Raw genomic sequence first — 17,784 nt, forward strand, 5'->3', positions numbered from 1 at the left:
GCAGGCAGATCACCTGAGGTCGGGAGTTTGAGATCAGCCTGGCCAACATGGTGAAACCCCATTTCTACTAAAAACATAAAAATTAGCTGGGCGTGGTAGCACACACCTGTAATCCCAGCTCTTTGGGAGGCTAAGGCAGGAGAATTGCTTGAACCTGGGAGGCAGAGGCTGCAGTGAGCTGAGATCATGCCGCTGTACTCCAGCCTCCATCTCAAAAAAAAAAAAAAAAATGAATAAAAGAAGAAGCCTGGTGCAGTGGCTCACGCCTGTAACCCTAACACTTTGGGAGGTTGAGGTGGGTGGAATCACTTGAGGTCAGGAGTTGGAAACCAGCCTGGCGACATGGTGAAACCCTGTCTCTACTAAAAAATACTAAAAAATTAGCCATGCATGGTGGTGGGTACCTGTAATCCCAGCTACTTGGGAGGCTGTGGCAGGAGAATCGCTTGAATCCAGGAGGTTGAGGTTGCAGTGAGCCGAGATCGTGCCACCGCACTCCAGCCTGGGCGAGAGGGCAAGACTCTGTCTCACACACACACACACACACACACACACACACACACACACACACACACACACAGAGAACGGAGGGAGGGAATGGGGTTGGGATTGCAGTACCTTCCCCCTGTGATGATGGCAGGGCTCCCAGGAGGCCAAGAGCTCCAGGCCCTGGGTGGACAGAAAGACAAACTGCCCCAGATCTACAAAAGGGTCCATGGTTCCTGGTGGGCTGGGAAAAAGATCCTCGCCGGCTAAGGCAGTGATGCCACAGTCACTCCAGAGGCTGGTTCAGAACCTGGCTTCACCATGAAAAGAGGTATCAGAAATGCAGCCGTGACTCGGGATCAATTGTTAGCCCTTTTGAGTTTCAGATCCTTTGGTAGCAATGATGGGGATGTGAAAGGGTTAAGTTGCATGGTACCCATCACTGCGTGTATGGTCTGGCGTGTACTAAGCACTCAATAAATTGCAGCAATTATCATTTGCTATTAAATGTGGTGATAAACGGTTGTGCCTGCATATGCTATGAGTAGATTTAGAAATGCCAGGAGTGCTCTCTTCTCTCCTTTAAGACATAGTTGGTTGTCCCTGGTTTCAGCTTCATCCTTGCCACTCAGTCCACTGAAATCAAAGTGGAGGAGGCACTGGTCTAGGTGAGTGGGCCAGCCTGGGCCAGCCTGGCCTGGCTGGACCTGGTCACCCAGGGAGGAAAAGTTAGCCTCAGAGTTTTGGCAGACTGGCCAAAGTGTGTTAAGAAACTAGAGGAAGGCCAGGAACAGTAGCTCATGCCTGTAATCCCAGCACTTTGGGAGGCCAAGGCAGGAGGATCGCTTGAGCGCAGGATTTCAAGACCAGCCTGGGCAACATAGTAAGACCTAGTCTCTACCAAAAAAAATTTTTTTAAAGTAGCTGGGCCCGGTGGCATGTGCCTGTGGTCCCAGCTACTTCAGAGGCAGAGGCAGGAGGATTGCTTGAGCCTAGGAGTTTGAGGCTGCAGTGAGCTATGATCATACCACTGCACTGCAGCCTGGATGACAGACGGAGACTCTGTCTAAAAAAACAAAACGAGAAACACTAACGTAATTCTAACCCAAGTGGAAATGAAAGAATTGATCAGCTTCCCTATCGGCATAGAACTTTTCTCTGGAACCCACATGACTAGGGTTGCGGCACTGACTCTCAGACCAATACCAACTTAAAAATAAATGCTGCTGCATTTGAAGTGTTTTGACCAGAGGTTGCACTTGGCAGCCTGCAGGCCAAGTTGAGCCCACAGATGTGTTTCATTTGGCCTGTGGAGCATTTAAAATAATAAATTTGACTTAGTGGCCAACATTTTTAAATCAGGAAATTTCATATTTTAAAAATCCAGATTTCTGGCCGCTTCTAAAAAAAATGGATGATCCAAAAGATTTGGCAGCAGAGAGCCTGTGTTCCCACAGGGCCACAGTCGCTTGGGGCCAAATAGTGGTATATCTGTTGTTGGGGTATGCTAGCTGCTGTTACAGACAACCCCAGTCTTTCAGTGGCTTAGCACAATACATGTTTATTTCTTGCTCATATCACCGTCCAAGGAATAGGGGACGGGCATGATTCTCAGAAGACAGGGATAACTTTGGGGGGCATCCTAGAGTCTATTTACCATACTTCTCAAAGGAAGATGAAGGGCTTGTTATTTCTGTGTTTTGAGAATTGCTACAGGTTTTGCATTTAGCAAGGCCTAAGTTTGGGGGTTCTTTTTTACCTACAGCAAGTAAAAATCAGCTTGCTCACCTGAATTAGAAGGGCAGAGTGGAAGCAAAAAAAAAAAAAAACCCCGGAATGGTGGGAAACGTTCGTTGTGCGCCAGCCTGGTGATTTGCTCAGCAAAACTCAAGTTGATGTGATATAAACAACGTCTGCTGCTTCCAGGGGCCTGCCACAATATTTTCTTTTAAGTGCTACTCACGCCTGAAATACACTTCTGGTTTTGAAATGTGGTTCTCAGCCCATGTACGTCTACAAACCACCCGCTCCCTTATTAAGAGTTCCATTTTTAATTCTTGAATGTAGGTTTCCTAAGCACATGATGTCAGCCCATATGGGAAACCTGACAGGGCAGGGGGGACTGGAGGCCTCCCCTTGGAGAGGGTCAGCGTGATGACAGGACAGGGCTTTTGCACTGGGAACTTAGCATCGTCTCCGTGCAAGTGGCCACTCCGTGTTAACGCCTCTGCTCCCCAGAGCCCAGAGATCTGATTACTCTTTATATTTTCTCTTTTTTCTGTTAACTTTGTATGTTTTGCTGCAAAAATAGTAAATCGAAAAGCCATAGAGCCTCTCTTTGCCAAGGCCATGATATTAGGAAAAAACTTGGAATTTTCTCTGCAATTTCCTCTCCACCTCTCACCCCACCTGGAGATATTATCAACAGCATGAGGTGTGGCGAAGCCTTCACAGGGATATGGACTTTCTCTACATTCCAAGAAACCAAAACCAAAACCAACACACATATACACATATACGTAATGATAAATGTGTATTTATCTTTGCAAAAACGAGATACCAAAAATTAATTATACAAGATGAGTAAGTTTGAGATCTGCTGTATATAGCTAACAGTAGGATACAGTACACATAAACATTTGTTAAGAGGGTAGATCCCATGTTAAATATTCTTACACCATACACAAAAGGACACATGGAAAGTTTTGGAGGTGACAGATATGTTTATTACCTTTTTTTTTTTTCGAGACAGAGTCTTGCTCTGTTTCTCAGGTTGGAATGCAGTGGTGTCGTCTCAGCTCACTGCAACCTCCACCTCCTGGGTTCAAGTGATTCTTATGCCTCAGCCTCCTGAGTAGCTGGGACTTTGGGCGCACGACACCATACCTGGGTAATTTTTGTATTTTTAGTAGAGGTGGGGTTTCACCATTTCAGCCAGGCTAGTCTTGAACTCCTTGCCTCAAGTGATCAGCCTGCCTCGGCCTCCCTAAGTGCTGGGATTACAAGGTAATACTTGATTCTTGATTGTGGTGAGACTATCAGCAGGTGCATGCATATGTCCAAATGCATCAAATTATACACATTAAATATGTGCAGTTTTCTGGTATATCAATTATACCTCCAGACATCTTTAAAACAAAACAAAACAAAAAACCAGAAAAACCAGACTATCAACTTTTCTCACTTAACTATATTCATTATCATGTCAGATCAATCCATCAATCATTCCTTTAAATGGCTTCCTACCATATCATGACATGGATGGGTCAGCATTTACTGAACAGTCCTGGCTGGCGGATGTTTAAAATGTCGTCATCAGAAGAACTCCATGACAGAGGAAGCGAGTGAATGTGTGTCATTCCGAATTTACAACGGGAGAAACTGAGGCACGGAGCCGTTAAAGTGGCTAGTCCGAGGCTCCCACCAGTTCCCAAAAGATGTGGGGGCAGAGCAGAGTCTAGCACTGCTCTTGCTTCATGCCTTCACAAGGTGTCACTGTTGAACTTGCTCCTGCACAGCCTCTGTTGACAAACTGCCCCTCCTTGCTAAAGCTAGGATCCTCACAGGAACCTGGCTTCCCTTCTGTTGCTTCAGAAGTCCTGTTAGGTTGGGCGTGGTGGTACACACCTGTAGTCACAGCTACTTGGAAAGCTGAGGCAGGAGGATCGTTTGAACCCAGGAGTTTGAGGCTCCAGTGAGCTATGATTGTGCTACTGCACTCCAGTCTGGGCAACAGAGCAAGACTGAATCTCTACAAAATAAATAAATGAAAAGTTCTGTTAAACCCTATTCTGCCACTAATTAACTGTGAATAACAGGAAGGTGGGTTGGAAGAGTTTAATTCCTTCTTTCCCAGAAAGCCACGGGCTCCTTACGCAAATCTACCTCTTCCCTCCCGCATGGTCATTTTGCGTGCTGGGATCCCTAAACGTCTCTCTAGGCTCTGTCTTACCTGCCTCTCTTTCCTCCCCAACCCCAGCATCAGAGCCCTTCTTATCTTCCCTTTACACGTCCAACAGAGACGAGGGATTGAATCTGCAAAGAATAAAGAGTTGACTTCAAGGTGACTTTCACACATGAAATTCATACAGGAGTTATAGAAATCCAAACATGGCTTTATAGATTCATGAACACAAGTGGTTTAAATGAACACAACACGTCTTGCTTATTCAGAAACATGATCTGCTTCGCCCGTTTCAGTCTAAACAGAACCTGCTTCAAGGATTTAGCTCACTAGTTTCCGATACTGCAGCATGTGCCAAAGTGCTTTTGCAGCTCTGGCACCCCAGATTTCAAGCAGAAGTTACAGTTTTGAGACCTATGTGTCATCTTTCAGGCTTGAAAAGAAAAAACAAAACAGCAAGCACCTCTTCATACACAAATATATATATATCCTTAGTCATTTTGTGCACACTTTTTTGCATAAATGGTATCTACAGTATTGTAAATTGTGTTTTTCTAATACATTCTCCACCTCATACAGACAGGCTATGGTGGAGATGGATGAGAATGGGCTGTCTCCCCAGGTGATGTCACAGAGAAGGAGTGCTGGTCTACTCTGTGGATGGGGACAGAAAGACAAGGACAGGAAATCTGGGTGGACAATTCCATGCTCTTCAAAGATATTGGCCTACCTGCCCAGGAGCTGTGTTGTTTTGTTTTGTTTTGTTTTTCGAGATGGAGTTTCACTCCTGTCACCCACGCTGGAGTGCAATGGCGCAATCTTGGCTCACTGCAACTTCTGCCTCCTGGGTTCAAGCGATTCTCCTGCCTCAGCCTCCCGAGTAGCCGGGACTACAGGCACCCACTACCATGCCCGGCTAATTTTTCTATTTTTGGTAGAGACGGGGTTTCACCATGTTGGCCAGGCTGGTCTTGAACTCCTGACCTCAGGTGATCCACCTACCTTAGCCTCCCAAAGTGCTGGGATTACAGGCGTGAGCCACCTTACCTGGCCCATACGTGATCTTTTATGGCACCTATTCAAAAAGAAATGAATGGGCCAGGCACAGTGGCTCATGCCTGTAATCCCAGCACTTTGGGAGGCTGAGGCAGGAGGCTGAGGTGGGAGGATCATTTGAGCCCAAGAGTTTGAGACCAGCCTGAGCAACATAAGGAGACACCAATGTCGATCCCCCCCCCGCCCGCCAAAAAAAAAAAAAAAACCAGGTGTGGTGCTAGCGCCTGTAGTCCTGGCTACTTGAAAGGCTGAGTTGGGAGGATTGCTTGAGCCCAGGAGTTCGAGGCTGCAGTGAGCTATGACAGCACCATTGCACTCCAGCCTGGGCAATAGAGCGAGACCCTGTCTCCAAAAAAGAAAGTAAAATAAAAAGAAATGAATAGATGCTCCAGTGGAGACAAGAGAACATTCAACATTTATTTGCTTTAATTCTGAATTGTTCTAATTTGCCTGTGTCCCAAAAGGTTATTGTGTTTGGGTAGGGGTTTTGAGGGACGGGGTGATTCTGGAAAAAAATTGCACATGTAATACAAAGAAATCATCTTGAAGAAAACCCAAGCAATGTAGAGCACACGTTTACCTGGTAAGAAGTGAAGGAGCCCTTTCAACAGCTTTCCTAGTCTACTTCCCTCCCAGGGGATGATGTTATTTTGGCGTGGACCCTTCCACCCCTTGTGTACCGCTCCTGGAGACCAGCAGCACCAGCATCACCCCAAGACACTTCTTAGAAATGCAGCGTCTCAGGCCCCACTCCAGACCTACTGAGTCACAACCTGCTTCTTAGCAAGATTTCCCCAAGTGGAAGTGTAAGAAGCACTGGTATTTTCTGTTTTTGTATCATTAACTTACCTATTTATATACATGCCTATGCACAGGCTCCTTCCTGGGTTTAGAATATGGCTGTCGTGGCCGAGTATGGGGGCTCACGCCTGTAATCCCAGCACTTTGTGAAGCCCAGGTGGGTGGATCACTTGAGGTCAGGAGTTTGAGACTAGCCTGGCCAACATGGTGAAGCCCTGTCTCTACTAAAAATACAAAAATTAGCCGGGTGTGGTGGCGCACGCCTGTAATCCCAGCTACTCGGAAGGCTGAGGCAGGAGGATTGCTTGAACCCGGGAGGCGGAGATCTCGGAGTGAGCCAAGATCATGCCACTGCACTCCAGCCTGGGTAACTGAGCCAGACTTGTCTCAAAAAAAGAAAAAGGAAAAAAAGAATATGGCTTTCGTTTGAACAGTGGTCCTCGAGGTGCGGTCCAACATCAGCTTCTCCTGGGAGCTCGTTAGAAATGCAAATGACCTGGGCCCAGCCTTGAGCTGCTGAATGCGGAAGCCCTGGGCTGGGGCCCAGCAATCTGTGTTTAACAAGCCCTCTAGGGGAGGCTGATCCACGCTCACAAGTGTGGAACCCCTGCTGTAGAAGGGGGACACTTACCCCTGGGAGCTCCTGCTCCCTCCCTCTCTCCCTGTCACCTCCCGAGAGCCCGTTCTGGCCTGGCCAGTTCACCGAGGGACGCCCAGAATCCAGTTCCACCAGGCACACACGAGGCGCTCCACGAATGCCTCCTCCAGTTAGGAATCTCAGACTGATACAGCCTTCCCCAAATTCGCTCAAGCTGGTTTTCAGAGTGCACGATGTGGCGGTCCTGGAGGTTGGGGTCATTGCATAACGTCTTCAAAGGCATTCCAGCAGCCCTTTAGTGCATCCTTCGTGATGCAAAGAAAACCTGTGCGATCTGACTGGAGCTCCGTCTACGTAGGCCGCCTCCACAGCAGCCTCTCCTGGCAGCTGCTTCACAAGCGCCCATTTTACAGAGGGGCAAGCGGAGGCTCAGAGCCGGAGGTTTCAGATTTGCGTGTCAGCATTGCTCCAAGCCTGGACAGGGCTGCTTCTCTTTCGAATGCAATGCCTACAGTGGATTTCCTTTCAAAAATAGCAAGCCAGACAGACACCAGCTGACTCTGGGTGTGGGCTCTGTATCAGGCAACGGCAGGGCTTTTGTTAGAGCGGATAAAATTGGATTTTCCTGTGCAGAAGAATGTGGATGGGCCCTTAAGCCAAACTCCAGCAGCTGCAGGTCTCCTTGCCCCAAGGGTGTTGGGGCTTCCCTGAGGCCATGATCTGCAGGGGACCCTTTGAGTTTGCGAGCCCCGCCCCACCCCCAGAGCCCTCCATCTTCTCCCAGGGGATGAAGCGCCCCAGGGGTAGCTGTGTGTACGGAGCCGATCGCCGGGGCCGGCCAAATTTGCGGACCATACGCGCCGAGGCTGGACCACCCAGACTTCCACCTTCTGCGAGGGAAGGATGGGAGCTTGAACCCAAACCCTTGAAGGAAAACAGTTGGCTGGATCTGCAGTCCAAGGGGAAGGATCTACTCGCAGAGTGCGGCAAGAGTCGACCACTCCTAAAAAGTCTCCACCCTACAGCGGAAGGCTGGATATCAGGCACGGACGGGGTTCGAACCCGTGATCTTCGGTTTACGAGACCGACGCCTTACCACTTGGCCACCGCGCCTGCGTTGCAATGGCGGCCTCGCGAACCTCTATCCTGGCGCCGCTCCCGTGCGCACGCCCGGCGGGCACGAGCTCGCACCGTCCCCCTCCCTGCTGCGGCCGGCGGGGCGGGGCTTCAACGGGCGCGCGCCGGCGGGCTCGGGGGCTCGGGGACCCGCCGGCGATTCTGTCGCCTGCCGCGGGCTGGAGAACCTCTGGAGCCGGGGCGCGGCTGGAGCGGTGTCCCGAGGGTCCCGCGGGCGGGGCACCGCCGGTATCTCAGAAGTCGGGTTCGAATCCCAGCCCCGCCAGCGATGTAGCGCTTCGGGACGGCTCGACTCGGAGTCTCAGTTTCCCCTCTAGAGTGAGGCACCCAGGAAGCCAAGGAATAGTAGCAGGTTTCCTTGTCGGCCCGACTGCGGGCCGTCCACCGTCGCCTTGCAGGGAGCCCACGCCCAGCCAGGGTTGCTGAATGGAGGCGTGAGATTTAGAAAATAAAAGCTTCTGGAAGCTCCGCGCTTTGGCCCGGGCGGAAGGATCGCTTGAGCCCAGGAGATCGGGGCTGCAGGGAGCCGAGATCGCGCCACTGCACACCAGCCTGGGCGACAGAGGGAGACCTTGTCTCAAAGAAAAGAAAAAAATAAAAACAAGCAAACAAAAAAAGCCGAAAGTTTCTTCTTCCCCCAGTTTACCTGTTTAGCCTGGATGTGTCCCTGGTCCCAAGACCAGCAGCAGCACCTGGGATTTTGTGAGAAATGCAACTTCTCTCCCGCCCAGACCTGCTGACTTGCCGGCTAAGTCAGCCCCAAGGCACCTGACAGTTTAATGTGCACGCTCATATTTATAGATTCAAACATGCCCTTTGATTTCCACACAAACGGACTGATTTACTGTTCTCCGCACTTTGAGTTTTCATGAATTAATGTATGATGTGTTAATTCAATGGCTCTTGGTAGGTAATACAGTTTAATCAAAATTAATAGCATTGTTTAAGAAATATAACAATTTCTATTATTCATGAATGTGTTGTGTAATATTAACACCATATAGCAAATCATATATACTAAAGTATATACTATAATTAATGGGATTATTATGCATGGGTGGGTTACCTTAGTCTCTAGTAACTACATGGTTTTCCATTGAGTGGCTGTGCTACAATTGATTTAATCTGTTGCTGGGAGCTGGGCATTAGGTTGACTGGAGGATTTGTTTTGCTCACAGAACATTCTGTTATGTGTGTCTCTGCCTGCTGGTACCAGTGATGCGGTAGGGTATATAGGGGCCTATACTAAGAACGTCCACAGCCTGCCATGCAGGTGTATAGGCAAATAGGAAGCTGAAAAATACCAGAGAGATGCTTTAAATGTCAAAGTTTGGGCAGGTGGGTGGGAAATGCATAATTTTCCCTCCAGGCATTAGGACTGGAACCCTGAGGCCTTGCACCTGGAGTGCTGTGGCGCTCTTAGTGCAGGTCACCTGGTAGCTCCCCAATTAAAAGAAAGACAGACTTGGAGAACATGTTCAGAAAACGTGCATTACCAAGCATTGCTTCTGAATGGCAGATGATAATACTGGCTCCACTGTCCCCATCCTTTTTTTTGAGGGGAGGGGAGGTGTTTGTGGGGTTGTTGAAGACTTACTGTGCAGAAGTGGCAGAGGCTTATGAAAAGAAATTAGCAAATGAAGGAAAATCACGTGGGGATTGAGTCCAAAACTAACTGGCAGGTGGAATGGAAATTGGATTTTAATGGGTACTTTAAAAATCTTTGTCTTCTGAGGGAAGGGAGGCAGTTGAAAGCCTCAGGTGTCCCAGGCACATGAAAGGGGGCGTATGCACCTTGATGGGCAGGTGGGATGCCCTTTGTATCCTCAGGGCCAGGGGGCCCTCTGACCCTATGTGAGGCCTAAAATAGAGCATACAGGTGGCAGGTGTTGGGCTGATAAGCCCACTTATCTGGCAGGTGAAAAGGAGACCTGAGGAGCCCCAGATCACAGATACCTGGAGGGTGGATGTGTCTGTCCTGGCCCTGGCGTCTGCACGAGGTATGTCCTCAACAAGTATTGTCGGAGGTACCAACATGTAAGATTCCCTTCCACATGGTTCTGGGGACTCTCCAACCACTGTACCAACAAATGTCCCAGTGCTGAACTTTCAGTAAGGCTTTTGGTGATCAAGCCAAAACCTTCCATTTCTCGGTCATAAGGAATTGGCCATTGTTCACTCTTACTGAGAAACTTTAAGCAAACATTGCCTGTGCCCTGACAGGGTCTGTGGTCCAGGTGAGGTCCTGTTGTCACACAACTGTGACCCAATCCCAGGCCTCCCAAATGCTAGGGCGAGAAACTAGGGTTGGCTGAAGCAGAGGGTGGTTTCAAGGGACTAGAAAGGCGGTGTTTTAAGTGAGAAAATGTCAGAATTGATCTGGTGACAAAGCCAAGTGCCATGATGGAATACTTTTGATCTTTCTGTTTCTTCTGTATAATTAAGTTGCCTAGATCTGAATAATTTATAAGCATCCACTTTTCCTTTGTGTTGAAACTTAGGCACTCTTTTCTATTTTAGAAACAAACAAAATATATATACATATATATGTCTTTAATCTTTTTTGGCTTTTTCTGGCACCTCTATTTCCCTGTGCCTGTCTGTAAAGTAGAAATTCTTAGGCCGGAGGTGGCTCATGCCTGTAATCCTAGAACTTTGGGAGGCCCAGTTGGGTAGACTGAGCTCAGGAGTTCAAGACCAGCCTGGGCAACATGGTGAAACCACGTCTCTACTAAAATACAAAAAGTTAGCTGGGTGTGGTGGCACATGCCTATAGTCCTAGCTTCTCCGGAGGCTGAGGCAGGAGAATCGCTTGAACCCAGGAAGCGGAAGTTGCAGTGAGCAGAGATGGAGTGAGACTGTCTCAAAAATTTCTTAACCTGAGCCCATGCACTCACGCCCAGGAAACGTGTGACTTCCCCAAAAGTATATATAAAGTGCGTATATAGTTTTCCTGGAAGAGGGATGTCACAATTTATCGGGGTTTTTGTTTTAGTTTTGAGACAGTCTTGCTCTGTCACCCAGGCTGGAGTGCAGTGGTGCAATCTCAGCTCGCTGCAACCTCCGCCTCCCGGGTTCAAGTGATTCTCCTGCCTCAGTCTCCTGAGTAGCTGAGATTACAGGTGCGTGCCACCACGCCTGGCTAATTTTTGTATTTTTAGTAGAGACGGGGTTTCACCATGTTAGGCCAGTCTTGAGCTCCTGACCTCGTGATCCACCTGACTCAGCCTCCCAATGTGCTGGGATTACAGGCATAAGCCACCGCGCCCAGCCGTTATTAGATTTTCAAAAAGACCTCCTGAGGGTCTTAGAAGGCTGAATGCCTTTTTACTTCCTCTCTCCCTTCCTGATGGTGCCTGATTAACCTGAGCCCCACCGAGATACAATATCTATCTAAAGTGGTTTAGCTACAGCCGTGGGTGTCTGAAAAATTGTTTCTGAACAATTCAATGGCAATGTCTCCAAGACACTTTCTGGCTCCAGGGAGGACCTGGGCTTCCCCCAGCTCCTCCATCCTGGCTCACCTTGTGTGCCTGGTGCCTGCTGCCCTCCACAGAGTGAGGGTGGGCAACAGAGGCTCTTCCTGGCCTGTGAGGGGCTGGCACCTGCGTTATCTCAGTAAGCCTTGGTGGTGGCTGGGTGGCACCTGCAGATTTCATGAAAATGCAGGCTGATTCAGTTAGTCTGGGCTGGGTCCGCAGAGCTGCCTTTCTAAGTTCCCAGTTAATGCTGCTGCAGCTGGTCCAGGGCCTCACTTTGGGAAGCACTGCTTTAAAGTATTCCTGGAGAAATTCGTTTGCTTGTGGAAGAGAAAAAACCCTCAGGCTTGGATATTTAGGTCATCTGAGGTCATGACAGCGGGCTTTTTACTAACACCCTAAATAAAGATTTTACCTAAAGAAAGCACACTTAGCTACTCACAGTATCCCAGCTCCTTGAGGCAGGGGCCCTGTGTTGTGAGGGATGGGCAGGGTTCTTTTTGTTTTTTAAAGAGGCAAGGTCTTGCTCTGTCACTCAGGCTGGAGTGCAATGGCATGATCATAGCTTGCTGCAGTCTCTAACTCCTGGGCTCAAGTGATTCTCCTGATTCAGCCCTTGGCTCAACTGGTCCTCCTGCCTCAGCCTCCTGAGTAGTTGGGACTATAGGCACATGCCACCATGCCTACCGGGCTAATTTTTAATTTTTATTTATTTTTCGAGACGGAGTCTTGTTCTGTCACACAGGCTGAAGTGCAGTGGTATGATCTTGGCTCACTTGCAAACTCTGCCTCCCAGGTTCAAGGATTCTCCTGCCTCAGCCTCCCGGGTAGCTGGGATTACAGGCATGTGCCACCACGTGGGCCCGGCTAATTTTTGTATTTCTAATAGAGATGCTGTTTCACCATGTTGACCACGCTGGTCTTGAACTCCTGACCTCAAGTGATCCGCCCACCTCAGCCTCCCAAAGTGCTGGGATTACAGGCCTGAGCCACCTCGCCTGGCCCTAATTTTAAAATTCTTTTGTAGATGTCGGGGGTGGAGGGGGGGGTCTTGCTATGTTGCCTGGGCTGGTCTTGAACTCCTGGGCTCAAGTGATCCTCCTGCCTTGGTCTCCCAAAGTGCTAGGATTACAGGTGTGAGCCACCGTGCTGGGCCTCAGCACCATTTGTTGAAATGATTACCCTCTCCCCATTGAATTGCCTGGGTACCTTGGTTAAAATTCAATGAACTGTGTCTGTGTGGTCTATTTTTGGTCTTTTTATTCTGTTCTGTTGATCCATATGTCCGTCTTTATGGCAATTACCACCAGTCTTGATTATTGTATATTTATAGTGGGTACAAAATCAAGTATTGTAAATCCTTCCACTTTGTTTTTCTTTTACAAAATTGTTTTGCCTATAATAGATCCTTTGCATTTCCATATAATTCCTGGAATCGGCTCATCAGTTTCTATAAAATGCCTTCTGGGATTTTGATTGGGAACGCGTTGAATCTACAGATGAATTTGGGGGAAATGGATGACTTAACAGTATGGAATCTTCCTATCCATGAATATTTCATTTCCCCATTGTTTGATGCTGATGCCTGTGAGTCTTTAATTCTGAATTCATTTCTTTGGAATTTAATTATGTGAGTTTCCTGTGATTTTTTTTTCAGTGGAGGAGTAGTTGGAATGATTATGGTAACTGTATTCACCTCTTAACAGTCTGTCCAAGTGAAAATCCCTGCCACATGTGGGAATTGTGTCAGCACTGGCAGAATGCAGCAAGATGTGTGGTCTGTGTAACCAAAAATCTTCTGGCTTGAAAAGAGAGGTGATGATGATTATTTCAACACCCTTAACAAATAATGGCAACCACACACAAAATGTTATAGGGATGAAAAGTAGATTTTTTTCCTGCACAGAAATTACAGTTGTACAGGATGCCCTGGTATCACCTCATCAAATCAATCTTTGAACCTCTCTAACCTTGGAAAGTATCTGTTTAAATTGGTTCGTTCCAGAGCCAGAACAAGATCAAGTTGGCAGCTATGAATAATAAAAAGTTTTGTTCTTTTTTCCCTTTCCTTTTTTTCCCCCCAGATAAGCTCTAAAAAGGTCAACCAGATTATCTGAGCTACAACATTAGCATGCAGAGTAGACAATGGGTCGATCTATATAAGAAGCAGTAGACAGTGAAAGAACAAAATTGCTATTTCTCTTATCATTCTTCCTGCATGGAGCAGAGGGCCCCCACCCTCCCAGCTCTAAGTTCCTTTCTTCCCTCCTTCCTCCTCCTCTTTTTCAAGGTTGACCACTGTCAGGAGTTTACTTGGAATCATTACATATCTTTTCCTTTGCTTTCGTGTTGATATCTATTTATCCATAGGAAATAGAGTTTTGGGTAGGATTTTTCTCCCCACAAATGGTATCATATTGTACACTTTTTTTTTTTTTTTTTTTTTGAGACAGAGCCTTGCTCTGTTGCCCAGGCTGGAGTGCAGTGGTGAGATCTCGGCTCACTGCAACCTCCGTCTCCTGGGTTCAAGTGATTGTCCCTGCCTCAGCCTCCTGAATAGCTGGGATTACAGGCGTGCGCCACCATGCCTGGCTAATTTTTATGTTTTTAGTAGAGGCGGGGTTTCGCCATGTTGGGCAGGCTGGTCTCAAACTCCTGACCTTAGGTGATCTACCCTCCTGCTTGGATTACAGGAGTGAACCACGGTGCCCGGACATATACATTTTTTAGTGTACATATTTTGGATTCTACAGACCACTGGAGCTTTATTTAGCCACATTCCCTGTGGCTCTAGCTCATTCCTTATTTGCCCCATTCTAATCTACTAGGTGACTGCACCACAGTTTTTATAATTCCCCGCTGGTTGCTGTAGCTCACTCCTGTAGTCCCAGCACTTTAGGAGGCTGAGGTGGGCTGGTCACCTGAGGTCAGGAGTTTGAGACCAGCCTGTCCAACACGGTAAAACCCTGTTTCTCTACTCAAAATACAAAATTAGCTGGGTGTGGTGGTACGTGCCTGTAATCCCAGCTGTTTAGGAGGCTGAGGCAGGAGAATCGCCTACACCTGGGAGGTGGAGGTTGTGGTGAGCCAGGATCACGCCACTGCACTCCAGCCTGGGTGACAAGAGTAAAACTCCATCTCAAATAAAAATAATAATAATTATTATTCCCCTATTGCTGGCCACCTAGGTTGTTTCCGATTTTTCTTCATTACAGCTTCTCTTGCGTTGTTGTACTTGTCCCTCATGCACACATGTAGAGCTCTTGGCCATGGATATAAGGTCCATTACTTTCCTAAGATGACCTCTCTGTGTTGTATTTTACCAGCCTTATCTACTAAAAATATCTGCTTACTGGTGAGTGAGCTGGCCATCGGTCCCACTGGACTCCAGGAGTGATGTTTGCTTTTGCTCAAGTCTCTCTCATTTTTTAGCTTTGTGTGGAGTTAGTTGAGAGGAGGTAGAAATAATCAGCCTCACCCTTTGTGTAACAACGTGGCCAACGTTTACCCAGCTGCTTGAGATGCATGTTATGGGTTGGAGTGTACTGGTATCAAACCAAATTCCTTTGGTTCTTTTTAGTGTTATGAGCTTGTAAGATATAATATGTAAATGTCCAAAATTAGTTCCTTCACATATGTTGCTACTTTCTATAAAGTAGTAGGAGAATCTCACATGATGAATGATAGATGGTATGCATTTTTCAAAATAGGAAATAATCATTTATTTCCCTTTATGTTTATTCATATTATACATTTCAAAAACTCAGACCTTTACTCACATTATCCAGGAAGCGATTTTGATAGTGACCTTTTCCTAGACCTTGGATTTTAAGATCCCTGGTACATAAATGACACAATCTTCTGGATTGCATTTTTTTTTAGAGACGAAGTCTCACTGTGTCACCCAGGCTGGAGTGCAGTGGTGCAAGCTTGGCTCTGCAATCTCCATTTCCCAGGTTCAAGCAATTCTCCTGCCTCAGCCTCCAGAGTAGCTGGGGATTACAGGCGCGCACCACCAGGCCCAGCTAGTTTTTGTATTTTTAGTAGAGACAGGGTTTTACCATGTTGGCCAGGCTGGTCTCCCACTCCTGACCTCAAGTGGTTTGCCCACCTCAGCTTCCCAGAGTGCTGGGATTATAGGTGTGAGCCACTGTGCCTGGCCTGGTGCAATTTTTAAAACCAGTACAGTGTTTTTGTGAACTTATGCTTACTCTTGGGCCACCTTCCAGATACACACTCAAGCAGTATATATGTGGTTAAGGATGGGATCTATGTTATGAAGTTTAAAGTGACTATTTAAAAATGTCATCTCCTGTCATCAGACACCAATTATCATCTCCTCAGCTTTTGGTGTGGGAGGTGATTATTCCCAGTGCTGTTCTTGGCAACTTGAAAAGATAAATGGGTGGAAGGAAATGAGAGCAAAGTGTGATGAATTTACTTACTGAGCCAAACATACCTTTTGTGTTTTTCTCTTGCAGCTTTGCTTTAGTGCTGTAAAACTGTAAATGTTCATGTAAAACTCAGGTGTAAAAGTGTCAAACATGAAATGTGACCTTTATGTTCTTCCTTTTTCCATTATGGACACATTAGGATTTCTTGATGGAAACGTGAATAACATTTTTTCGGAAACATCTCATTGTTCTTTTCCACGGTACTTAAAATGCTGTCATTCTTCCGACATTTTCTGTCTTTGTAGCTGTTTGTTGGATGCTAGTTTATTGCCCTGGAAGTCTAAATGGGTTTTCTCTGGTGTTTACCTCTGCATATTTCCCATTTGTTATGGTATATTAGTATCATTTAATCCTCTGCTATCTTTAAAAATAGGTGGGGCACAGTGTCTCACACCTGTAATCCCAGCACTTTGGGAGGCCAAGGCAGGAGGATCGCTTGAGCCCAGGAGTTTGAGACCAGCCTAGGCAACGTGGTGAAAACTTGTCTCTACAAAAATACACAAATTAGCTGGGTGTGGTGGCATGCGCCTGTAGTCCCAGCTACTCGGGAGGCTGAGGTGGGAGGATCACTTGAGCCCGGGAAGCTGAGGCTGCAGTGAGCCATGATGGTGCCACCACACTCCAGACTGGGTGACAGAGAGAGACCCTGTCTCAAAAAAATGGAAAAAAAAAAAAAAAAAAAAAACACCTCAAGGGAAAATACTTAGAGAAAGTATAAATACTGTAGCCAGACCTCATCCTATCTCAAATAAAAGGTACTATTTCCATCCAGGTAGAAGCACCTATAGAAATCTAGGTGGTCTTTTTTTTTTTTTTCTTCAAATTGAGTTGTTTGCATTGCTTCTTCATGTCCTTTTGTCATCCTTCCCTCCCACCCCTAACAACTGCCATTCTGCTTTCTGTCACCATATGTTAGTTTGCACTAACAAACTAATTTTGATTTTTTTTGGGACGGAGTCTTGCTCTGTCACCCAGGCTGGAGTACAGTGGCAAGATCTCAGCTTGCTGCAAGATCTCAGCTTGCTGCAACCTCTGCCTCCTGGGTTCAAGTGATTCTCCTGCCTCAGCCTCCTGAGCAGCAGGGATTACAGGGGCCCCACTAATTTTTATTTTAGTACAGATGGGATTTTGCCATGTTAGCCAGGGTGGTCTTAAACTCCTGACCTCAAGTAATCCACCTGCCTCGGCCTCCCAAGGTGCTGAGATTACAGGCATGAGCCACCATGCCAGGCTAATTTTTGTATTTTTAGTAGAGATGGGGTTTCACCATGTTGGTCAGGCTTTCTCAAACTCCTGACCTCAGGTGATCTGCCCACCTTGGCCTCTGAAAGTGCTGGGATTACAGGCGTGAGCCACCGTACTTGGCCCACATCCTGGAATTGTATGTAAATGGAATCAAACAGTATGTGCTCTTTTTTCCTGGCTTCTTTCCCTCGGCATAACTGAGACTCACCTGTATTGTACATTATTGTGTACCAAGAATTCATTCCTTGTTGTTGTTGAGTGGTATGGACATTTGAGTTGTTTCTGGTTTTTGGCTATTACAAACAAAACTACTGTGAACATTTGTGTATAAACCTTTGAACAGACATATGTGTTCATTGCTTTTAGATACATACACAGGAGTAGAATCCATGGGTCATATGTTTATCTTTTTAAGAAACTGACAAACTGTTTCCCCAAGTGGCTGCACCGTTTTACATTTCCACCACCAGTGGAGGAGAGTTCAGTTCCCCCATATCCTCGCCAACACTTGGTGTGGTCAGTCTTTTTACTTTTAGTCATTCTAATAGGCGTGTAATGGTATTGCATTGTGATTTTAATTTGCATTTCTCTATTTTTTTTGAGACGGAGTCTCACTCTGTTGCA

General features: G+C 46.9%; 1 non-coding gene across 1 annotated transcript; it reads right to left on the reverse strand.

Moving 5' to 3' along the window:
- Nucleotides 1-7,886: 7,886 nt before the first annotated feature.
- Nucleotides 7,887-7,958, reverse strand: TRNAT-CGU (transfer RNA threonine (anticodon CGU)). The gene has a single exon. It is a non-coding gene; the product is annotated as a tRNA-Thr (tRNA).
- Between the last annotated feature and the right edge of the window lie 9,826 nt (nucleotides 7,959-17,784).

Source organism: Gorilla gorilla, chromosome 18, assembly GCF_029281585.2.
Source record: "Gorilla gorilla gorilla isolate KB3781 chromosome 18, NHGRI_mGorGor1-v2.1_pri, whole genome shotgun sequence".
NCBI classification, from domain to species: domain Eukaryota; kingdom Metazoa; phylum Chordata; class Mammalia; order Primates; family Hominidae; genus Gorilla; species Gorilla gorilla.